This window comes from Scylla paramamosain, unplaced genomic scaffold (genome assembly GCF_035594125.1).
Source record: "Scylla paramamosain isolate STU-SP2022 unplaced genomic scaffold, ASM3559412v1 Contig37, whole genome shotgun sequence".
Lineage (NCBI taxonomy): Eukaryota > Metazoa > Arthropoda > Malacostraca > Decapoda > Portunidae > Scylla > Scylla paramamosain.
In genome coordinates this window covers 430,989-457,500 of record NW_026973702.1, presented here as the reverse complement: position 1 = coordinate 457,500, position 26,512 = coordinate 430,989, and the positions used below count along the sequence as shown (strand labels likewise).

The 26,512-nt window shown below is 41.0% G+C and overlaps 1 long non-coding RNA gene across 1 annotated transcript in view; it reads right to left on the bottom strand.

Annotated features, from left to right (window-relative positions):
- The window catches only part of LOC135097921 (uncharacterized), a 47,160-nt gene extending 31,764 nt beyond the window's left edge, over positions 1–15,396 (bottom strand). The window contains exon 1 of the long non-coding RNA XR_010266359.1: positions 14,914–15,396. This is a non-coding gene — a long non-coding RNA (uncharacterized LOC135097921). The remainder of the gene's footprint in view (positions 1–14,913) is intronic.
- Positions 15,397–26,512: the final 11,116 nt, after the last annotated feature.

Sequence of the window (26,512 nt, the reverse complement as noted above, 5' to 3'; positions counted from 1 at the left end):
TCTTCGTTAAGAGATGCAGTTTTGCATTTTTTTTTTTTAAGATTTTTAACTTTTTTGTCATTTTCTGGATTTTACGCACAATGTTTTTTTTTCATTACGTTGTGATTTTTTTCTACCTTTTTGTCATCATTTATTATCCGTTATAATTATTATCTGGGTTTTGACTTTATTTTGTTATTTATATTTCGTTATTTCATTTTATTTTTTTTTGCCATTTTAATTTTTATCATTTTCTGCTTTTTTGCTTTTTTCTCATTTTTTGTCATTGCCTGGCTTTTTTTTTACTTTTTCTTTATGCTTCTTCATTCACTAAGATTTTTTATTTATTACTATTTTCTTTTAATATTTTTTTTCTGACTTTTTACCATTTTTTGGCTTTATTTTTTTTTTGTCATTATTTCCTAGCTTTTATACTTTTCTTTGTCACTATTTTCTAGATTTTTAATTATTTGTTATAGAAATTTTCATTTTTTTTTTACTTCTTATTGATATTCATTATTTTAGTGTTTTGTAGTTGTTTTATGTTTTTTGTTACTATTTTTTTATATTTTCTCTTTTTTGTAATTCTTTTTTTCCTTTTTTTTCTTTTTTGTCACAATTTTCTGGCTCTTTACTTTTTATTACTTTTTTTCTTATACTTACAATTTGCTTTTTTTTTTACTATTTTATTTTCATTTTTTTAATCTTTTGTAATTCTTTTATGTTTTTTTTCTTACTCTTCTGCTTATCTTTCTTATTTTATTGTAATTATTTCATTTTTTTTACTTTTCTTATGTTTGTTATTATTTTGTCTTCACTTTCTCATTATTTTGTGGAATATTTTTTACATTTTTTGTCATTATTTTCTTCCATTTTCACTCATCACTTTTGTCACTTTTTGTCCCTTTCGTCATTTTTTTATATTTTTGTCATATTTTTTTACTTTATCAATATTTTAAGCTTTTTTACTTTTTTTTTTGTCATTTTCTGCCTTTTTATTTTTTAGTCATTCTGTTCTGAGTTTTTAGTTTTTGTAATTATTTTCACTTTTTTACTTTTTTGTCATTATCTTGTGGGTTTTTTCTATTTTTGTCGCTATTTTTCACTTTTGTCGCTATTTTGTTTAGTTTCCTTTCTTGTCAATATTTTATTTTTTTTTACTTTTTTGTCACTATTTATCTTTTTTTTCATTTTTATCATTTATTTTTTTTGTTCTAATTATTTTCTGGATTTCCACTTTTTGTCATTTTTTTTATTGATGTTTTGTCATTATTTTTTTGGTTTATTTTACTTTTTTGCTATTATTTTCATTTTTTGTCATTATTATTATTTTTTACTTTTTTTCATTATTATTTTTTTATTATTTTCTTTTTTTTACTATTTTCATTATTTTTTTACTTTTTTATTATTATTTTTTTATTATTTTCTTTTTTTTACTTTTCTTCATTATTTTTTTTTATTATTTTCTCTTACTTTTTCATTATTATTTTTTTTACTTTTTTCATTATTATTATTTTTTTACTTTTCATTATTATTTTTTTTAACCTTTTTTCATTATTATAATTTTTTTATACTTTTTTCATTATTATTTTTACTTTTTTTTCATTTTTTTTGTTTTCTGTTATTTTTTTACTTTTTGTTTTATTATTTTTTTTTACTTTTCATCATTATTTTAGAGTTTTTAATTATCCTTACTATTTTTTTTCATTATTTTCAGTTTTTTTTATTTTAGTCAATGGTTTCTTGTCATCATTTTCTGCTTTTATTTTTTTTCACTACTTTCTGGCTTTTTTTCAAAATTGTTTTCTCATTATTTTCTGACTTATTTTTTTATCATTATTTTATGGCTTTTTTTTTTTTACTTTGATGTCTTTCTTTCTTTCTTTTTTATATTTTTTCTCACTATTTTTTCATTATTTTTATTTTTATTACTTTTGTTATTTTCTGGATTTTTTTACTTATCTTCCTTTTCCTCATTATTATTATTTTTTTTACTTTTTCGGTATTATTTTCTGTTTCTGGTCACCATTTTTTGGCTTTTTTATATTTTTTAATTACTTGCCATAATATTCTGCCTTCTTTACTTCAACACTATTTCCATAATTTTGTAAACTTTTTTTTTATTTTTGGTCATTTTTGTTTCATTTTCTTTTTTCACATTTTTTTTTATCTTGTCATTTTTTTTTTTACTTTTCCCATTATGATTTTTTTTTTCTCATCATTTTGTGGCTTCCTCTCAGAATCTAGTTTTTCGGTGGTGAGTCACGTGATTACATCATTAAAAGATACTATTTTTCTTCCTTTTTTTTCAATGTTTTCCGTTTTCCAAACGCAGTCTTCTTTCTCAGTGGACTAATAATTAAGTCAGACTTCTTAAGTTACGGTACAGTATTTTGTCTGTTTTTTAATCTTTTTTATTATTATTTTTCCTTACTTCTTTTTTTCTCAGTGGAGAGTCACTTAATTAATTTGTTTCCTCGTTAAGATTTTTTTTTCTATTTTTTCCTTGTTTTTATTTGTGCCATTGTTCTCTTGTTTCCTCTCACTGTTAATAGCCGTATTTCACCAGTTTTCCTCCCACTATCAATGGCTGTTTCACCAATACTGGATAGAATTTTTCTTTTCTTTGTTTTTTGTCGTTGTTTTGGTTTTCACAATCTTGATCCTCAGCAAGTTAACACTCAAATCGTAGCATTCTAAAATAACTTGTATAAAGATTTCTTTGGTGGATTTTTATTTTTTTTTTTATTTTGTCATCGTTTTCTGATTTGCTCTCACTCAAAATATTTAGGCATCTTATTTAATGAAGATACTTTAATTACTTTTTTTTTCTATTAATTTCTGGTTTCAACGGCGGATTGACAGTCGATTAATATATTTCATAGGTTATGAGAGCAAAGACTTTCTTGTTACTTTTTTTTACTTTATCTTTTTTATCTTTTAATTTCTTTTACGTCATTATTTTTCATTTAGTGTCACGAATGTTCTTGTTCCTCGCTGAAGAATCACTCAGTTGTTTCGTTAATAACAGATAGATTAATATTTCTTTTTTTCTTTGCAAATTTTAAGCGCTTTATTTTTTTGTCATTAATTTCTGGATTTCACTCACCACCTTGTTCCTCAGTGGAATCACTTAGTGTTCTTGCTCCTTAATTAATGGATGAAAAACTTTTTTTTGGTCTAATTTCGGGTTTGGATTGACAAGCATGTTCCTCACTAAAGACTCAGTGCTTAGGCTTCTTAATCCATAGTTAGAAAGCTTACTTTGTTTTTGTACTTTTTTTTCCCCAATTTTCTCGGTTGCACTGACTAAGATGGTCCTCAGTGCGAGTGACTCAGTGTTTAGCGGCTTGCGACCCGTGATGGAGGCTCTGCGCACTAGTCCGCCCTTTCTTCTGTTTCTGTGAACGCAGCCGAGCCTTAAGGGCAGCCACCTCTCGGGCCCATTTCACTCGCGCGGGGCCTGAGGGTGGCGGCTGTGATTCCAGTACCTTCAAATCCAGATCAGGTTTATAATCAGTAGGTAGGCTGTAATGGGTGTCGATCTTACAGCGGACGGATTTCAGATTTATTTTGTTGTAGCGCTTTTTCTTCTCTCCTGACATTTGATTGTTTCTTTTCAGCTGGCGGACATAACGGTAATGGCTACACGAGAACGTCTTCTTTCTTAACTCCAGTTCCTTCTTTACCTTCATTCTCGCCGTCATGTTCTTCACCGGTGTTGGTGGGGAGGCCTTCCACCACCTCCACTTGCTGCTTACATTGGCCATCGCGGTGTTCTTGTGGCGGCAAGTCATTACCTTCTTTTTCAAATGTTGATCCTTCCCTATATTCTTCCGCGTCGTCATTTTTTCCACCGGTGATGTTGTCTTCACATTGCCAAGCGACACACTCTCTCTCTTCTTTCTTAAAAGCATTGCTTTCCGTATCTTCTCTCTCCTTGTACTGTTCTTCACGATGACTTTGGTTAAAGACAAAAGTTTGGTTATAGAGGGAAGGTTAACTTTCTCAATAACGTCTTGTTTCTCAGCTTCCTTCTCAAAATTTTGTCCCTCTTTAATTTCCTTATCTGCATTGTCTTTCTCAGGAGAGGTACTTTTCACATCTTCAACAACCACTTCCTTCTTTCCAGTGTCATGCGCATCATAGTCTTCCGAAACACTAGTCTCCTTTCCTTCAAGAGTATTAGCTTCCTCGCCTTCATGATATTCATCGTCTTTTTCCTGAACTAGCTGCATTTCACTAATTTTTGCTGGTTTCATTTCCTTCTCGGTAACTTTTTGTTTCTCAGTATCTTCTTTCTCTTCCTCATCTGTCTTCTCTGTTTTTGTAGGGACGCTTTCCACATCTTCGGTGTCTCCTTCAGTCTCTTCAGACTCATTTTTATCATATTCTTCCCAAACTGCGCTCTTCTCTTCTGCTGGATTCTTTTCGACACTTTCCGCGTTTTCATTGTGTTTTTCGTGAACTAGCTGTACTTCACTCATTGTTCCTGATTCTTTCTTCATCTCTGTATGATTTTGTTCCTCTGTATCTCCTTTGTCTTTCTTATTAGTCGTATTTTCATCAGCATTATTCTTTGTCTCGCATGGAATGTCTTTCTTGTGTATTTCCTGAACCTGAACGATCTGTTTTTCTTTGTTTGTTTCTTTAGGCTTCATAGACGCCTGCTTATCGCGACGGACGGTACGAGGTGCGCTGCGCTGCTGTTGGCGTGCAGCAGGAGCGTCTTTGTTGAATGACCGCACGTTCTTGGTTTGCATGGGGATTACTGGCGGCAACTTTACAATTTCTGGAGTTGTTATGATGTTAACGGGTTTATCTTTCTTCTTAAAACTGTTGAACAAGGAAGTCGCGTAGTCGATCTTTACTTGGTTTTCGTCATCCCCGCGTTTAGCGCACTCGTACTTATCGTTCTCTTGTAACGGCTTATTTTTCTGTTTCTCAGCGGCATCGGTCTCGTCGCCGCCTGAAGCCGCTCGGTCCTTTTGAACAATTTTGAAGCTGGTTTCCGTGACATAAAGAACGAACTTTTCTGAATTTCGGTTCTCCATCTCTTGAAGGAAGGTTGCCAGGCGGCCAAAGAGGACAACCTTCTTTCCGCGCCGCTGCTTGATGGAGACCTTGACGGCCGTCTTGCCTGGCGTCCAGTATTCGCGGAAAACCATGCCGTCCATGTACATCACAGTCTCCAGAGACGTGTACTTCTGGAGACTGGGTTCTTCTTTATGCGGTTTGAAAAAGAATTTGGCTACCTTCTTGAAGCGAGGCCCTCGTGGCCAGCAACAGCAGAAGAAAGATTTCGCGTCGGGATCTCCCATGGATACTTTGACAGTGCGTGGGGGGCCGCGGAGAATGTCGCCATTCTCCACGACACACTCCCCACGCATGTATGTGCTGAAGGAGCGTCTACCATCCATCCTGTCTCCTGTCATCTGACAGACTGAATGTCCCACTAGGGTACACTAGTATTTAGGATACCTGAGGTGCTTGGAAAGTGCTTCACACTGGAGAGTTTGGAGTTGTCAAGAAATGCACACAGTGTTGCCGCCTTGCAGAGCACCGTCTTTAGGGTTCACAGGCAGGGATGCACGTGCACCACGGATAGGGTGTTGGGGCTCGGGAGGTGATCCTGCACTGGCAACTGTGATCGGGCGCGACCAATAGGAAACTTGAGCTGCATTGCAACAGCCAATCACAAACCACCTTTTATTATTATTATTATTATTATTATTATTATTATTATTATTATTATATAATAATAATAATAATAATAATAATAATAATAATAATAATAATAATTATTATTATTATTATTATTATTATCCCTCCACCTCCATGACTGTTCATCCAAATTATTCTCTACCTGCAAATACCAAACTTGCGTCACCTAATCTGGACACGACCCGCTAACTCTTGCCTAACGGGAACCTCGCAGCAGGGGAGGGGGAGAGGAAGGGCAGAGGTTATTACAAGGCCTTGGAAACACACAGGGCGGGTCAGGTTAGGTATTATCTGCGCTCACTAAAGTTCACGTGAAGTCAAAGAAGTGTGTGTGTGTGTGTGTGTGTGTGTGTGTGTGTGTGTGTGTGTGTGTGTGTGATTTTTTTTTTACTATTGTATGGTGTATTTTTAAGCCTCTCTCTCTCTCTCTCTCTCTCTCTCTCTCTCTCTCTCTCTCTCTCTCTCTCTCTCTCTCTCTCTCTCTCTCTCTCTCTCCCTAGCATTTAACGCAAGCGGATTCTCTTGTGTGAAATGTTGTATGGTTGTATGTTACGAGAATTTATTTACACACACACACACACACACACACACACACACACACACACACACACACACACACACACACAGGAGGCACATATGGCGAGTCAACAACAAATATGCTAAAAAGAACAAAAACAATCATACAAACATTTATATTCGAAAAGGGAAAGCAATACAACTAAAAAAAAAAACAATACAAAGATAAATGTACAAAGACACACAGAAAACAGCAATGGAGAGACAACAGGTACGTAGGAGGACAAATTTGTATAGATGGGGAGATAAGAGGGGAGGGGAGAGGACAGGAGAGAAGAGGGGAAGAGAGGAAAGGAAAGGAGAGGAGAGGAGAGGAAAGGAGAGGAGAGGAGAAGAGAGGCTAAGAGAGAAGAGAAGCGAGTTAGGACTGAAGTGAAACGAAGTGAAATAAAATGAGAAGAGGGAGAGAAGAGAAGAAAGGACAAAAAGAGAGATAAAAATTAAAGTTGAAGAGAAATGAGGAGACAAGATAAAGGAAAAGAAATGGAGATGAAAGCAGCATAGGAGAAATGAGAAGAGAAGAGAGGAGAAATAAGAAAAGAAGAAAATACCAGAGAAAAGGAGAAAAAAAATCTGAAATGACGATACGTGAAAGAAGATAAGAGAAGAGACGAGATGATGAAACAAGCATAGGTAAAAATAGCAGAGATAAAGAAAGAGAAACAGAAGAGAACAAAGGACACTTACTATCAACACACACACACACACACACACACACTTCCCCTTAGCCAGGCGCAGAAGGGCGCGCGATATCAACTTGCCTAACCGGAACCTGAAGCTGCTGCTGTTACCGAGCCGCCGCAGGTGTGATAATGACAGGTGTAGTGGTGAGGGACGCGACACTGGCGAATCATTAGGTGGTGGCGCGGAATGTAGCGAGGTAGAGCAGCGGTAACAGTGCTTGAAGTCCAGTAAATGAGACGCCAGTGTGTGTGTGTGTGTGTGTGTGTTTAATGGGCCGTGAATAGTATGCATATTACTATTCGTTCGTGTTGATTTGACTTTGTTAATTTGTAATGTGTGTTTCTTGTGTTTCGTGTGAATTCTAATTTGTTGTCGGTATCTATCTATTTATGTATCTACCTATCTATCTATCTATCTATCTATCTATCTATGAATCTGATAGAAAGCATTCATGTGATGAGCAGAGAGAGAGAGAGAGAGAGAGTCTGTCGTCCCACATCTGCCTCTCATTCCAAAGTTATCTGCGTAAAGTTCTTTCATTAGGGTTTATTTTACGCCTCCGTGCTCCTTTTTCCTTCCATACAATGCGGCCGTGAAGAGGAGATAGAGAACATGAAGTGGAGGGAAGTCGATGAAGAAGGAAGAATAGAAAAAGTTAGGAGAGGAGAGGAGAGGAGAGAGGATAAGGAGGAGGAGGAAGAGGAGAAAGAGGATAAAGAAGGGAATATGAAGTGGTGTACTAGGAGTGAAGGAGAGAAAAATAAATAAAGAGCGAATAGAAGGTAGATGAAATGATAAAAGGAGGGAAAGGAATGTAATAATGATGAAGTTGATATTAGTGGTTGTGATGGTGATGATGGTAACTTGATAGACACTCGTGGTGGTGGTGTTAATGGTTGTGATGATGTATGTGGTGGTGTATTGCTGTTTGTGGTAGGACTTCAGGTGGTGGTGGTGGTGGTGGTGGTGGTGGTGGTTCTGGTGTTGGTGGATGGTGACTGTTAGGAATAAAGAGACCAGAAATGAAATCCAAATATTTACGAACAATATTGGTACATGAGAGAGAGAGAGAGAGAGAGAGAGAGAGAGAGAGAGAGAGAGAGAGAGAGAGAGAGAGAGAGAGAGAGAGAGAGAGAGAGAGAGAGAGAGAGAGAGAGAGAGCTAAAAGTCGAGGGTAGGGTGCTATAATTGGCTTTCATTTCACTTCAAACACTCATTTACGCAAGAGTCCGCCAATTAAAGAGGAGTCTCCCGCCACGAGTAAAAACACCGCGTGGCTGGAAATCTATCACCTGTGCACTGGAAAGACAAAGGTGCGAAAAAAAAGTGCAAGAACCTGAAATGGAAGCAGTTATCGTACTTACAAATTAATGAAACAAAAAAAGATAAAATAAAAGACTATTCAGTTTCAATAAATGAAATATGAAGTTATGAAAAGAAAATAATAAATGATTGTCTAAAATTATTGCGCTACTTCTATACAAATTAATTAAACAGAAAGGATGAAACAAAAGGACAATTCAGTTTCGGTAAATGGATACGAAGTCATGAAAAGAAAATGGTTAGCGATTGTGTAAACCATTGCTAAGGTAAGTTTACCACACCCCAATACAAATTAATCAAGCTGAGAAGGTAAAACAAAAGACGATTCAGTTTCTGTAAATCACATGTAAAATTCCGAAGAGAAAAAGGAATAAATAATAAAGTAATGATGCCGCTAAGATTGCCCAACTCCAATACAAATTAATCACACAAAAATATAAGAAAAAATTAAATTAAATGTGAAATTCTGAGAACAAAATTAACAAATGATAGTCTATAAATATGGCTGCGCCTGCCCTACCACAACACTTTATAATACATTAATACGGTAAGAAATTATACATGGACTTGAAGGGGAACACTTAAAGAAAGATAGATAGGCAAGGCTTGGATAAAGCACCGAATACAACAATACGTATGGCGTCTCCTCGGTCATCCTTTCAAAACTGCAAACACTGATGACAACTGCGCAGTTTCATACACGACAAAAATGTTTTCGAATCATTAATCTCTCCTGCATTGCCTGATGAAGGGAGCTGCGGGAAAAACTGTACTGCAATACTTTTACGCATTTTACAATCGCATGTGTTCGGCATTTCAGGAGTACAAATATTGGCACAAAGCCTCTGCGGGGGGTACGTGTATGGATTCAAAAATAGATGCAATTGCAAAAATGTTTGTAAATGGTGAAAAGAGCGCGTTTTCTTTCATGAATATACATATTTCAGACGGAAATATTTTGTAGATACGCTTTTAGTTGAAGGTAAAGTCTGAAACTTCAGTAACTGGCACGACTAAGGGATCAACACGCGCCGCATCATTGACAACAGCAGCAGCTATTCCCTCCTGTGACTCCCGGTGGGCCCCAATCCAGACGTCCTTAGCATTCCAAAAAGTGTCGGCAGAATATATGAACAGACCTCGAGGGCTTGTCCTTGGTCTTTAGTTGTCTCTTACGAATAATGAGCATGATCGAACCCCAGGGAGGAGTGGCACTTATACCTCGTGATTCATGTCCTGCACGCGAGCACGGGTTGGCGGCCTGAGGTATGCAGCATTACGTTATGATTGGTCGCACGGAACAATACCTGAATTGATAAGTTGCCTCTCCGCTAATATCTGTGATTATGCGAGGGCAAGCATTATCGAAGGGTTTATTTCTCTTCCCTAGGTTGTTCTTCAGTGTCTGTCACGCAACAGCAAGGCACGGCAAGGCACATAGACGGACTGAGTCTCCTGTTCTTTGTCATGTGGCACATATATCGACAACGCCAAGTGGTGCTGAGCGAAGAGTTTTTATCCTAACTCAGCACCGTAGCTTCCCCGTGTGTACAGCCCCGAGACTAACACCTCTAAGAAGCTACGAACTGGACACCAATTGCTGGAAATCCGTCAAGTTAACAGGCCAAAGTCTCGTTCGTTATCTAAATTAACCACATAAATCGTTCCACTAACTAGAAACAGCCATGCACCACCCAACGAATCGAGGAAGAGCTCTCAATCTGTTAGGGCCTGGCGCGGCTCTTCCTGGGTCTGTGAGGTGAATGCAGCCCACTGGCCGCCCGAGTTACGTCCACACTGGAAGAATGGAACAGCAGCTGGTGCCGTCTTTAGTTATTACAGTGATTATACCCCCTGCGGCTACCCGAGTTACGTCCACAGAGGATGCATGGAGCAGCAGCTGGTGGCATATATAGTTATTACAGTGATTACACCCCCTGTGGAAGAATGAAGCCGCAGCTGGAGGTGTCTATAATTATTCTCTTTAAGGCAGGATTCCTCGCTCCCTCCTGACTGATAGAGGAACGACTGCGCTGAATACCTTAATGCACCTAAGGAAATTATGGGGATTTCAAGAAAATTTTAAAAAATCACGTTTGCGTGGCGTGTGCACATAAACACACACACACACACACACACGAGCAAGCACAGCAAGCACAGCCCAGCATACACGAACAGTCTCCCGCCGGCGGAACATGCAATCATCACGAGCGGACGGAGAGCAAAACCCCTTCCCTCCCCGCCTCGCCACGCCGTTTCTAAATACCCATCTGAATGTAAATCACACCGGCAGCAGGACGCGCCAATATTCATGGCTACTGCAGTGACGGAGAGGCGTGCACCACCTCACGGAGACTGCGCCGCCACGACAACTGAATAAATAAGCAAATAAATATATACATAGATAATGAGACCTTGAGATTACGTATATAAATGCATAGTTTCCACCTGTTATTATCTTTATCTGTTCTTAGAGACGTAATATGCTCAGTCATTTTTTATTCTTTATGATGTTTTTTTATTTATTTTTTTTTTGACAGACACATTCTCTCTCTCTCTCTCTCTCTCTCTCTCTCTCTCTCTCTCTCTCTCTCTCTCTCTCTCTCTCTCTCTTGCCCTCCCAATTCAGTGATTTATTTTGAGCCAGGCCAAAATATCTCTCACAACAATTGCTGACACACAGTTTTAGTTGATAGGTCCTGGCGATACTTCCATAATTTTCTATTACCCAGCAGCCTCCTACCTGCCCTCCTCTCCCAGCTGGAAGTGACGCGAGTATTGTAGAATCAGTTCACAGAAGTCGCGGTGCCTTTCATTCAAGTAACTGTGCATTCTGTCCTCGTGGAAGTTGTAATATCATCCGTGTCTTGCCTTTATGTTTTCTGTTATTTTTCTTGTTATTTTTCACTTGTTCCTGTCTCATACTTTTTTTTTCTATCTTAGCCACGTTTTCCTCTCTCTGGTCTTCGTCTGGTCATCTTTTTCTTAGGCTGTCTAGTGTTTGTCTTCTGCTTTTCAATCTCTTCTTTGTTTTATTTATAGTCCTCCTCCTCCTTATGTTTGGGTTTTGTATGGTTGTCTTCTTGTTCTTTGTTAAGTTGTGTTCCTTCTTGGGTCCTCGTCCTTCATCTTCGCCTTGTTTATTATCTTTCTCCTCCTGTTTAAGTTTCGTCTGGTTTTCCTCTTGTTCCTTGGTTACTAATTTTCGTCTCCTACCTTTCATTCTCCTCTGCTTTATTTAGTCTTACTGCTGCTCACTAGTGCCAGGAATCCCTCTCTACCTCTGACTCAAGGATCGAGACGCGGCAGACGAACATTTTCCACAAAGGAGATTAACAAACAAGAAACACGCCTATGAGAAGGAAAATTGGCCAACAAACTAGATTAGAGTGGAAAATTGAACAGTGAAAAAAAAAGACATGGGGAGAGAGAAAGACAATGAGACAGAGAGGAAAGGGAGGGAGATGGGGAGGAAGAGAACGAGGAAAGGAGGGAGGAAGGAAGCTGATTGCGGTCTGCTGCATCAAAAGCTCTCAATTTGTCATCCTCAATGGGATAATACCCGAGTTTAATTGTTTCCCTCTCGGCACGAATGCTGTAGACAGGGCGGCATGCTGCTCTCGTAGGGAATGGCAGCGGAATGGGAGAGGACGGGGAGTGGGGGGGACAGACTGCTTGGGTTGACTGGGAAATGGAGGAGTGTGGGGTGCAAGGTGGAGTTTGGCAGGGAGTGGAATGTTAGTGGGGAGAAAGTAAGAAGGACAGGAGGTTAAGGGAGTGGAATGTTAGTGGGGAGAAAGTAAGAAGGACAGGAGGTTAAGATCTTTGCTGCAAAGGGTGGAAGTGAAAAAGGTGATAGGGTGTGGAATGCAAGGTGGAATTTGCATTTACGGAGCAGATTTAGGTGGATAGATGGAAAGAAGACTGATGGTGTGGAGTAGAAGTGGAGGTGGGGAGATGAGAGTGAAGGGAAGATGAAGTGAAGTGAAGCGACGATGGGGAGATAGTAGATTGATTGATACAGGAGGAGGAGGTGCAGTGTGGAGTGCATGGCAGGGGTGTAATGGGGAGGAGGCAGACAGCTGGAAGGAGAAGGCAGAGTGTGGGGAGGAGGAGGGTCTGGGAAGAGAAATGTAGGCTGAGCATAGTGGTCGGGTAATGGTAAATACATGCACGAACTGTCCTCGTCTCCCCGAAATTGCCCTAATGACCCACTTACTGCCACACAAGCCGCTGCTCATCTCTTCTTATTTCTTGCCTTTTACGCACGCCAAGGAATGCACACCACGAACATTCCACATGAATTTTACACGCGATAAAATAAGATCTTTGGGTCAGCGTGCTAACTATGGGGGATCCCTGTCAGAGAATATATATATATATATATATATATATATATATATATATATATATATATATATATATATATATATATATATATATATATATATATATATATATATATATATATATATATATATATATATATATATATATATATATATACCTGATAAATACAAGAATATACTCGTATATACCATGAGCATGCACGAGTTCATATTATGGTCGCATTTTGAAGTGTTTTACGACATATGGAAACCGTACACACAAACACACACACACACACACACACACACACACACAGAGGAGGACATCAATGCATAATGCAACATATATATTTTTTCTCCTTTATATATAAATATTTTTGCAATCGTTGTTTTGCATTACATGTATTTCACCGACCTTGAACAAATCACAATGTCGGAGCTTAATTATTGCATTTTTACAATAGATTGCAATCGCTGGTATCATTATCATTATTATTATTATTATTATTATTATTATTATTATTATCATTATTATTATTATCATCATCATCATCACCATTACCATTATTTTCGCAAACAAGATACCAGTAACTATGAAGGTCGTTTAAGTTACGTTATAGGCACGGCAACAAAACACACACACACACACACACACACACACGTCCAGGTACTATTTCGGTGTATTGGTGTGCTCTGATGTGGCCTAATTAAACCTACGCGGGGAGCCGAATGATCACGTCTCGAAAATGGACACTGCACATCATTACTATCTATTCACGTCAAAGCAAGTCCGTCAAACTCTCAAGATTTGTTCAAAGATTATTCGATACACTGGTGAAGCGCTTCGTTAATCATCACCATTAAAACTACAAGATTCTACAGCAGGAAAATGGTCTTCAATGCTTAGAGAGGGAGGGATTAGACAGCGCTCGCTACACTGGTACACCGCCTTAGAAGTACTGTGTTACATTGTCGATACATTTGCACAATCCTTGGCTTACATCACGTGCCTATTCTTTGCGTGTCCGATATGAATTAAGATTATCAAAGTTCCTATAGACATGCACATATAAAGAACGTCTGGCCTTATAGAATGATACGGCTGGGTAAGTTCAGAGGGCGGCCACTGGTTTAATGCATCATATATATGTAAATTGCCTATACTGGGAAATTGATGTACAAATGCACCACTACATCATGCCGCCAGTCCCACCACCGACCCCGAGCTGCCAGGATGGTGTTCGTGTGGCGAGGCGAGGCAATTTGTTGAAGGCTACACTGATTAGTTTCTACGTTAAATATCACTTTCATTCACCATACTCTTACTCTCATTTCACTATCCTTTCCATGTTCTTCCCGCTAATTCAATAATCGTATCAATAATGCGAGAAAGGAAATGAATTATACATGTTTATCTATCGTGACTGCATTCCAGAGCTTCAAAGATTCCACTCCAAGTGAATCATCTCATTCACTTCACGCTTCTAGAAACATGAAGCGTCTGTGTATCTATGAATACGAGAAAGAAGTGCAACATTTATCACTATATTCATGATGACTTCATTCCGGAGCTTCAACGATTCGACTTCAAGTGAGTCGGCTTCGCATTCCTCCAAAGCTCTGCAGCTTATGAATTGGGGTGGTGGAGACGTGTGGCATCATCGGTGGCTACTCCTGCAGGATGAAGCGTACACCGAGTCGCTGATATACAGAACAGCCAGCAAAGCTTTCTAACTGAACTGACCTCCAAGCAGTAATCGTTGCATGAATGAAAGAGTCCTTAAATATTATGTAATAAACTTATTACTCACATAGTTGCCACGTGTCTCCATACGCTCTCTCTCTCTCTCTCTCTCTCTCTCTCTCTCTGAGCAACATGACGTGTCACATATTATAAGATGCGAAAACATATCTTATACTGAGTAAAAACCTTATATAAACATCTACAAAGGGAGAGGAGGAGACGGTGAAGAGAGAGGATTACGTGAAGGAGTGGGAGAAGGGGAGGGGAGGAGGCGAGGGGGAGGAAGACATTGAGGGAGGAGCATAAGATGGAAGCGCGGGAAAATTTATCCTCGACAAAGTGGTATGATTCATTGCCTTCTACATAATATATCGTGTGTACTTCACCAGTAAGGCTTACTGTGGTGCGCGAAGACCGTGTTTGCAGTGTGAGAGAGGATACAAAGGAGGCACAGCTGATATGTAAGCAGCTGATACAGTCATGGCGGGGTGGCGGGGTAGGGAAGGGAATTTCCTGCTACAAGGGCAAGTCTAGTCACTTCATATAAACACTAACCTCCTTTTGTTGCAATGACCACGTGAGGTGTTGGGAGAAGCCAGTGCCAGCCTCAGTACAGAGTTGTGTTCGCTGTGTCAAGGGTTGTGATGTCTTCCTCAGCGCTTCCGCAATGCTCCTAGTGTCCTGAGGCGGCAGCAATCCCATGTTTACTTTTAGTTTGCTCTTCTCTCGTCCAGCAGCTCACACACCTCTACATCAGAGGCCACACAGTCACCATACCCACGCACTGCACGCCGCTGCATGCCCTGGCCCATGACGTCAAGTTTGCTGCTGGCGGAGTGATACACCTCCCTGACGGTGAGAAGGTGCCACCTCATCATTAATTTCCTGCATTATTTTAACCTTGTATGTAATTTTTTTTAAGTCTTGATGGTTTGTGATGAAAGTTAGTGTTGTAATAGTATGATTTATGGTTTTAAAAGTACAATGGATGTACGTATAGTTTAGCAACAGCACCAACGCCTCATCTTAAATACTACCGCCCTCCGCCCCTCCCTCACTCCCTCCCTCCTCTCGGCTCTGCGTCCGTCCTTGTGTAGTTTTCGTGGCCTTCGTGATGAAGTATAGAAGGTTTTGATAACATTACTCAAGGTTTTAATCATAATAGATCTCAGTACACTTTAAAAATCATTGTCTTTTTATGTATTTTTATGTAGAACTAGCGCTCCCTCCCTCTTTCTGTCCAACCCACTCTCCTTTCGTGTCTTCCACGGTGTCTCCCTTTCGTCCACCTTTCCACCACCACATATCCGGCCATCTCCGCACACCATAACGAATCTGACAACGGTATATCTGTGAGCAAGATTTTTTATTCACAGTAAAATATTTTCTAAAGTCAGAGAATCCGTGAAACTACGCGCATTGCATCCTGAATAGTTTAGTAGATACGTATTTGAGGGAAGTCTTTTTGAAATACATGTAATACTCAAGTGAATGTAGATGGACGAACCTTGAAAAATGTATATATTTGTAAGAAACTCGATATTAAATATTGATATGTTTGACTATTTCAAACTTAAAGAGGACGAACTCTGGTATCACTTAGGTTAGAAAGGCAAGTACTCAGCCGCTACCAGCGCCACCTCAGCCTCACTATAACTAAATTCGGGAGTTGGAAGCAATGCGTGAAGGAAAACTTCTATAACCATGTCGTGTTGCCCGCGTCATCTCCGCCACAGGTGTCTAAAGGGATGCCACTCAATGACCGAGAGGAAGACGTAACGAAATGTAAAGGCGGCAGCTAAACTCTGCAAAAATAATGTTCGCAACTTTTCGTCACGACGCACCGCCGGAGGAGCGTCTCAGAATTAAAAAGTTTAGGTATTAAAGTTCAAAAGTGGTGACGGGCGGTAGTCCCTCGCGACTGAGAGAGAGAGATTATTATTATTATAGTTTATTGACAGAATTTTGCGATTACAAGGAGCTTAAAGTAAAAATCATTTCACTAAAATCATTATATCATATAAAAAAGAGCTACAAATAAAAATCCTGTCCAGATAAAATTAACCAATTCACATTGCAAAAAACAAACTTTCTCCAAACTTAACTCCTAAAAAAAATTCAAACTCCCTTTCTTTTAAAAAACAAGAACATTTTAGCCGTAAAGCTTTAACACATCGCAAACATAATCACATAAAGTGCCTAATAAAAAATTCAAACTCCCTTTCTTTTAAAAAAACAAGAACATTTTAGCCGTAAAGCTTTAACACATCGCAAACATAATCACATAAAGTACCTAATTTACCCTTATACTTCATTAAACTGGTAAAACTACTAAAATCCAACATATTATATCTAGCCCTACAGTCCCTTGACAAAGAACAATTTAACAAAACATGAGACTCATCTTGTACTGCATTACTATCACACATACACAGTCGCAACTCTGCTGGTATTCCATTCCTTCTACCTGTCTCAATTTTTAAATCATGTGACATTAGTCGAAGCCTCGTAAGGGCCTGCCTTTTGTAGTCCGGGACAAACTCATTGCTGACATAAACTGGATGTACTGATAGTTCAGGGTTAATTACTGATCTGTACGCCACATACTTAGATGCCGTCTCGGGTTTTTCTCTAATTTTTATTTTGACTATATCCAGTGGATTTACGTTATCTCTATACTGTAGTGCCTTCATCACAAATTGATACCCTGGAGTATTAGCTACTCTGCACAACTCAAATGCAACATAGAATGGTTCTTCAACGTTCGGTTCCCTTAACTTTGATTCTAGAAATTTCCTTCTCCTTTTTGCTATGACATCAAGTACAGGTGGAATACCTGATTCAATAAGACACATGTCGGGGCTTGTAAATTTCCTTACCCCTAGCAAGTTCTTTACTGCTCTATTGTATTGAACAATTATCTTTCTAGGATTATTTGTCAACCATGTTTCTGAGCTATAAAGAAGGGCAGAAGTGACAGCAGCATCAAATACTTTGCGCTTGTATGTATATGGCATAATGTTATTTGCTGCACAAAAAATTGCAAATTTATTGAGTTGCATCTCATTCACGGTTTCGTGAAGGTCCAATACTGTGTTCATCTTTGCATCATCACAAATCCATGCCCCAAGGTAAAGATACTTATGAACACAGTCTATCTTGATGTTACGAACAGTTAACGGCAATCTGTCTTCATCTGTACCTCGCACTACCATAAGTTTTGTTTTCTTCTCATTAAGTATCATTCCATATTCTTGGCAATAATCCAACACTGCGGTTAACTTTCTCACACACATTTCTTTAGAAGTAGCTAGTATTACCATGTCATCCATAAGAAGGAGCGTATGTAGTTTCCCCAAGAATCCATCTGTATCTACACACCTGTTTATCATCCTAACCACCTCATCCATGTATGTGGTGAATAAGAGACAACTCGATGGAGATCCTTGGCGGACTCCAACAGTGGCATCAATAGTTGCAGAACGTAACACACTTTGAGTACAGGAATACATAGCTTGTATAGCACGCAACATAACCTTACCACAACCACGTGATTTAAGCAATTCAAGCAATTTACCTCGAGGCACTCTATCATATGCTTTGCTGTAATCTATGAATAACATATACAGCTTCTTTTTCTTATAATTAGCCAGGTCACATAATAATCTTAACGTCATTATTTGTTCGACACATCCTCGACCGCTTTGAGCACCTGCTTGACATTTATCAATACTTGTCCATAGTTTTAATCTGTTCAAAATTAAGTAATCATACAATTTTGCCAATGTATTCATAATGGATATGCCTCTGTAGTTTCCACATTCAAGTCTGTCTTTACCTCCTTTGAAGAGTACAAAAAGTTTGCTACAACCCCATGAAACTGGATAACACACATTAAGAAAAACAACGTTAAACATATGTAAAAAGAACATGATCCAGTTAACAGGTAAAGCTCTCATAATTCCTGGACAAATACCAACATAACTTTTTCTAACATTCACATCCTTGAGTACTTTATCTAATTCTTGTACAGTGAAAGGTTCGTCTAATACGGGTATCGTTGGAGTCGAGTCATCTATACATACAGTGCGAATACTATTAGTGTGACACTCATTATTTAACAAGCTCTCGAAATGGGTCTTTAGTTGATCGTCTTCAGGTTGTCTGTGTTCGTGCGTATCAATATTCCCTGACCAGTTAATGGCCTTCCATATGAACTTAGCATCATTTGTTTCTAATATCCTTCTCCAGCGCGGCAACGTTCTGTCCCACGTTTCTTCCTGCTGGTCGAGACGTTCACATCTGTTCCTACGAGCAGCTTCATGAATAATTTCACTGCTCGATCTGAAGGCTTCAGAAATATTTTCAATACTAACAGCGTCCGGATTCGGTGGATCGAGACTTAGCAATTCGGTACTGAAATCATGTAAGTTTACTTTTCCACATCGACTCGTTTGCACGTATTCTTCGGTATGACTCACCCAGACCGTTAGCTCGCTCTAACAGCTCTGTCGGGGAAACTTGAGTCATTTCTTTAGTAGCGAGATCTACGCAAATTGGGGCGTGGTCGGAACCTTTAACTGACTTGTTTACCTCGACCGAACTGACAAATCTTACGCAATCGGAAGTAACCACGCACAAGTCAATCTCCGATGTCCATCTTGATCCTCTTCTAAAAGATAAGTCACCTCCTAAGGTAGTTCCTTTTCTGTTCAGGTGATTCATCACAACCATATTGTTACTTCTACACATGTTACGCAACATACGCCCGTGACTATTCACTACCGGATCCTTCACACCATCATATCTATAGACACTTCCATCACCACACGACAACACATGTGATCCAACTCGTGCATTAAAATCACCTAAAACAACTACGTCACGAGTGTTCAAACACATCTCACTTAACGCTCGAAACGGTGAAGCTTCGCAATATAGTGAGTCTTCTGGAGGTATATAAACACCACCGAATTTCACATCTTTACACACCGATAAATTCACCCATATCATGTCATCTTCCTCCATGTTTACATTGGTCACATATTGCATCGACGCACATCTGATGAGCAACATAACACCACCTCTGTTACAGCCTACTCTTGACTTATTGTTATACATATAGAAACCAGGTACGCTTTTTTCATACGCACTTTTAACCTCTAACAGCCAAACCAGATCATATTGCATTAAGAACTTAAGAATTTCCGGATCATTCAATTTTTCCCTTACTCCACATACATTCCATGAACATAATTTCAACACACTGGTATTTTTCTTTGTATTCAGAAAAAAATATGGTGAAAACTTATCGATTACATTGCCATCCCTTAACAACACACGTCTTTTCCAATCATAACTAATAGACACACCCACATTTCCTGGCTTTTCTTTTTCTTCTCTTTCACGTTGCCTCAACCGCGCCATCTCCTTCCTCACTGCCGGGTGGACATCCTTCTTGACATACACAGAAGAGAGAGGTCCTTCAACTGATTTCAAGTTCTTTGCCATCCTCACGATCTCATTACGTTGATTTCCGTCTCCCACCACGACAAGAAGCGGTCGTTTCCTACGCTGGTCCTCTTTTCCGAGTCGTTTGATTTCCCACGCTGCAGGATCAACGTTTTGCTGATATCCAGTCGCTGCTATCACATTGCGTACTTTCTCAGCATCGTTGCACCCTGTTACATCGCTCTCTTCTGTCAACCCAGTAATAACTAAATTTCTCTTCCTCTCCTTGTTGTCCAAAGATTCTAAAAATAACTGTTTTTGTGAAATAATCTGGAATGCTTGGTCCAACTTATCAGACAACTGCTCCACTTCTTGTTTAATGCTGGCCATGCCTTTCACTTCCTCTTTTAAGCTTCTTATTTCCTCCAATAGATCATTATTAGATGGTTGTGTAGAGGCATCAGCTGTTAGTAGAGTTGCAAGCGCTCTCTTTAGTTGTGGGTTTGTCATTTTATTTATATCTGTTGGAGCCAACGCTCTAACAGTAGCTGGATCTTCATAGGTTGTCATGTTCACTTTGTTACGCACTTTATGACCTAGGTGCTGGGGCTTAAGTGCTGGGGGAGACAACAACCAGAGAGCAGGGATTGTGGGCAGTGTAGTGTCGTCTGCTAGTAAACGATCTGCGCATGCGTGGTTTCTACTTGCACAAGCCAGGAGGGGGTGATATAGAGGTGTATGTAATTTCTCTTATAAAAAGTCTATCATTCAGCAAGTTCGGCATTCACATACTTCACTATTCACTTCCCCTCACCTTTATAGGCAATTCAGTTCCAATACAGGGCTGTAGGACTAGTCTTCCCTTCAAATATCAGCGTCTTTTGTGGAGCCGTTCACAAGGAGTGTTCACGTTACGAGAGAAAAATAGAGAGAGAGAGAGAGAGAGAAATCTAATGGTTCACATTAAGCAGCCATTACTAATAACATTTTCCCTCTCAAGGCAGCAGCGGCGCCACAGAACATCCATCTATTTGCTGAAGGACTGCAGTGAGTCGTGGTGCTCTATTCACCGCAAAGCCTCCCCGGTGATCCTTTAATAAATATGCAAAGTTCCCCAAACAAACACACAAACACACAGGGGTCGCGCCTTCCCCTCCGCACACAACTTGTCCTGACTGGTTCACCATGCAACAGTGACCTCCTCGTGCTGGCGTGAGAAAAAGAGCCGCGCTTCCCGGCGTGGGCGGCCTCCTGTCCCTGAAGACACCCTGGCCTTCACTTCCTGTCCCTGTCCCAGCGGTGGCCCTGACCACCTGTCCCTGGGGACGCCAGGCTGCGTGGCACTAACCTCTTGTCCCAGGGAACGCGGGACTGACGTGGCCCTGACCTGCTGTCCCTGGAGACAAGGGATTGGCGTGATCCTGACGAGCCGCTTGCTCGGTCTCAAGCTTCAATTGGGCGAAAATCAGAAGGCGGCGGCAGACACTTGTTGGTCTGCGAGGCTGGGGAGGCCGGGACAATCTTTCGTAAGTTTTATTGCGAGTCTGCTCCTCTCCTTCAAGTCTCCTGAATTGCAGCATAACTCACGCGCATTTCTCCCGTCAGTCAGGCGCTGGCATCGCGAGTCGCGGCGGCGATCAGGCAGGACGGGGAAGGGAAGAACCGACTGTCTGGAGGGAGCCAAAATAGCGAAGCTCAGACGAGACGGAGCACAAGAGGGAACCAATGACGGGAGCGGCCGAGGAATATGCATACGGCATATATAAAGGCCGAGCCGCTGCCGGTCAAGGGCCACGCTCTGCTCGCGTTTCCAGGCACATTGTGTGGCCGACGAGCGCACGCAGGCAACGGCAGGACGAGGCTTCCTGTCTCGTGTTCAGCAGCGCCTACCGTGCGTGCAGCCACAGTGTTTTTGTGTCTATAAAACATTGAGCTCTGCGGGGCGCCATCAGCTCCAACGGATGGATTTTCATAGACAGACACAAGTAGGAGCAACTGCTGGTACAAACACGCGCGCGCACGATGAAGCATTTGGCTCTCATGAACAGCCTTTCATTCGTTAGTATGAATTTGTGTTCTCTCACATCCTGTCAGCCATGTCCTATTGGCGCAATGGCTGCACTCGTCTTCCAATCCTGCCTGGGCGCCATTCCTCTTGATGACTCATGAAAGGAAGAATACAAGCATTCCTCTCAAGCACTTTGTGCACCATGGAAGGAGCAATACATTTCACCATTATCCTTACTATAAATGTTTTTCTTTTATCAATACGATCCTCTTGACACATTGAGACTATCATATTCCAATCTCACGTCACAATGGTTCACTGGGAATATGATACTCGCACAATATCAACAAAGACCAACTCTCGACCGGCCCACATCCTGTCAGGTCGCGCTCCTCCACCTCCCGCCTCCCACGCCACGCCACGCCACACCACACGCCACACAGCCAATTCAGCGACTTCCTCCCAAGCCTTCATTACATATAGGAGGCCATCACGGGGTAAATGTTAGGGTTTCCTGCCAAGCACAGCCACTGACACCACCGAGACCAGGATACGGGGCAACCAATCACGATTCCGATCCAGGCAGAGAAAAATTGTATTCTCTCTCTCTCTCTCTCTCTCTCTCTCTCTCTCTCTCTCTCTCTCTCTCTCTCTCTCTGTGTGTGTGTGTGTGTGTGTGTGTGTGTGTGTGTGTGTGTGTGTGTGTGTGTGTGTGTGTGATCGAAAGTACTGGTGAAGTAATGATAGTGAGACACATGAAAGTATTGCAGTAAGCTGTTACAGAAGCCAAAGTGGTCAATACGGCAAGACACAGAGAGTGGCATCACCTTGCCGAGCTGGCCACGCATGCAAGTCGTGCCTGAGGAACGAAAAATAACGGAATCACGCATCGAGCTTGGCGCTGAAGTAATGGTACTTAACTGAGACAAGGGCTGGTTAATTCAGGCGAAGGGGAGACCAAAGAGCAACTCCTCAATCGAAAAGTTCTAAGTAGAGATCTGCAGAGTCTCATCAGCAGGTTAATGGGACTAGGAACCGTCTAATGTTGCGGTGATGAGAAGGGCGTCCGACTGTTTCAAGTACATCTGGAGGGGCGAGGAGGAGAGGGACACGCCGAGAGGTTTAAGATGACAAGGAAAGGGAGAGACTGACGAATGTTGGCAGAACAAGCACTGATTTGCCTCTCAGCGACCTCTGGGATTCCACGTGAGGGAGAGGATAAAGGTGTCGACATTGTTTTCGCTCTCTTCGGCTGATCAGGGCTCTGGTGCATGTTGGCTTCCCTTGGCTGATGAAGCCTGGATGACTGTTGGCTTGTCTTGTTTTTTTTGGGACTTATTTTCATGGGAGGCAGCAGTTTCTTTTTCCTATTATTTCCAGCTTACCACCAGCGCACTAACTTCGCCTCATTAGTCAAGCAGGTGTGTTCCGGGTTAAAGGTTCCTTCCCATTCCAGCTAATGACACAGGTAGCCTACCGTATATCCTTCAGCAGTATCTTGGCACGTGGCACTTACTCTGTCCCTTCCCTTTCAAACGTTGCTTCTATATACTTTTCCCCTTTGATTACCTCATCCTTGTCTTTTCTTCCTAAACAGTCAAACTACCTCACAGTATTTTTCCTCCGCCACTCAAACACTCAGGGTTCCCGCGTGCAGTTTTCATTGCAACTGTTTCAACTCTCCTTTTCGAAGTGTATTACTTTGCGTCTCTCTTTGAGTCATGTTGCTTGACTGAATAATATTACATTGTTTATCAATATTATATTCACCTTAACGTCTAAAGTTCTCCCCTTAATGATAACACAGGAAGTTTTCATGACTCGTATCTACCAAGCCAGTTTTTCCTCCGAATCCCTCCCTCTCTTCAGAAGTAATGTAAGATACATATCGCCACTAAGTACACTAATACAGAGTGTTTTAACCCTTAGAATATCTCAATTATCTCCTTTACTTTCACTAATTCACTCGCTAGCAAAAATATATGGTAAAAAGAAAAAAAAAAACAGGAAGCAATAGTGTGAAACACTGCGTTTCTTGAAAGTTCCACCGCCACGCTGTTAGTTACAAGCTTTACGGTGGCGCAGCAAACAGCCGGAACCAGCAGTAAGTGGCCCAGGGCTTCGGCGGCAATGAAAGCAAAATGGGTGGGAATTAAGAGTACATATTTCAGCAGGGAGGCTTGGGCTAATGTTCGGGAAGCAGTGGTGCGCAGGAACGGCCGCCGTCAGGAGAGTAACAACGCCGCTGCCTCGGGAGCCAATGGCGTCATTGAATTTTATTATACATCTCTGTGAGCGGGGCAAACTCAATTCAGGATATACACTTTATTGAGAAAGAAACTTGTGTTCTTACTGAAAACAAAACAGCTGCACCAGGTTGTCATGGTCACTTGTACGAGTAAACTTGTGTGCTGCTTTTGTCGTTCGCAGCAGCCCCGCAGCTGCAGGTGTGTACCAGTGCAGTCCCGCAGCTGCAGGTGTGTACCAGTGCAGCCCCGCAGCTGCAGGTGTGTACCAGTGCAGCCCTGCAGCTGCAGGTGTGTATCAGTGCAGCGCTAAAGCTGCAGGTGTGTACCAGTGCAGCCCCGCAGCTGCAGGTGTGTACCAGTGCAGCCCCGCAGCTGCTGGTCAGGCCAGACTGTTCATGCCGCGCCACACCTGCCAGTCACTGCTGTGGCTGACAGCTGTGACAGGACGCTGGCAATGTGGAAAAAAAAAAAAAAAAAAAAATATATATATATATATATATATATATATATATATATATATATATATATATATATATATATATATATATATATATATATATATATATATATATATATATATATATATATATATATATATATATATATATATATATATATATATATATATATATATACACATTGTGATCAGCGATGCCCTCGTTTGATCGGTGTGACGGGAACACTCCAGGAAAAGGAAGGCGGTGCGGCGCGGCAAATGTTGGGGCAAGACTTACACGAGCGTCACGAGAGATTGAAGGAAAAATAGGAGGGAAAATGGAACGGCCTATGGAGTGTACAAACAAGTATGTATTAAGTTTTCACATTACCGCAGCGTAGCCACGTGGATTCGTCAGCAAGAATTCTTTGAAAAATATGAAGTTGAGTTGCTCACATTAACAGTTCTGGATCATTTTCTTCCATTACTATTAAGTAAACACCACAACACACTGCCACAGAGCCACGGACACATCACATGACCGTAACTCACTGAAACATGGCCACACAAAACACACAAGAATACATGCAAGCAATTCATGAATGTGCTGACATGCCCACACTAAGTCAAAACCATAAACTTTGTGTGGCCGCTGCAATTATAATTATAGATGAAAGACACGATGAGGGAATAGCGGGAGGCAGAGGTCGAAGTGCTAGAGAGGGACAGGGCGGGGCTGGAAGGAGCTAGGCGGGGAGTGACGAAGCGATACAGGTCAGGGCAGGAAAGGGCAGGCTGGGTGAAAGGAATAAAATCATGTTTCGATTACAGTTTTTTTCCGTCCTTATATTGTCCGTGTGAATTTGAGACAAGAAGTAATTATTTTACTTCCATCACGAGCTATGCGTCCTCATCACCCCAGGCTCGTCATTCACTACGCTGTACCCATAAAACATAACTCTACATTTTTTTATGTTGAAATACACACAAAAAAGTGTGTAAAATTTCACACACACACACACACACACACACACACACACACACACACACACACACACACACACACACACACACACACACACACACACACACACACACACACACACACACACACACGAGCCACAAATGCAGGCCATCATGCCGCATGCAAGGATGTGATGCGCCAGACTCATGACCAACACAGGATCACCAGCAGCGCACTTGTGATCCTCGCCGCGCCCACCAGCGAGGCTCACACAAGGGTGAGGGCAGCGGCACACGCCTGTCACTCCATCTGACGTTGTTGTTACCCCCGCTGCTCGGCTTGGGGGGTTCGCAGCGTGGCGTGAGCTACATTACAGTAATCAGACCCATTTAATTCCCTGCAGTTGCACCTAAACACATTACGTGGTGGCTCGTGTTCTTGTCACTGCACTGTGAATAATGGTAATTACCCAGTCTGAGGTGTCAGGTGGGAAGCCTTATGGCCGCGTGCACTGCAGGGAGTTATGATTGACCTCCGACAGGACCATCCAGGTGACTCTCTCATACCAAGAAGAAACATCCAGCAGAGCAGGCGGTGTGGAGACGACGAGAAGCACTGCGAGGGAGAGGTGATGGTGTGGGCGGGTGTTGGCGGGGAAGCGGATATTTGGTGGCAGAGCGGGGGCGATACGAGGGCGACAGAAAATGCCACAAGTAAACATGTGTACTTTAACTACATATTCTTTCTTTTCTCTGATTTGATACAATCTGTGTTCTGGAGGCTGCAGTTGTGCTCCTGTCGTGTTGTGAGTTGTGGGATTCTGTTGAGCGAATGACCTGTGCTAAGCATGACAGTTCCTTTGACACAATATTATCACACTCTAGGTGGCTGGCCTTGATGCTGCAGTATTGGCTTGCTCTTCTGGCTTCCGTCCTCTTCTACCCTCTCCTATTTTTTTTTTTTTTCTTGAGCTTTCTAGTTACAGTATCTGATTTCCTGCCATGTCCTGCTCTGGATTATGAGGGAAGTATTGAGCATACACACAC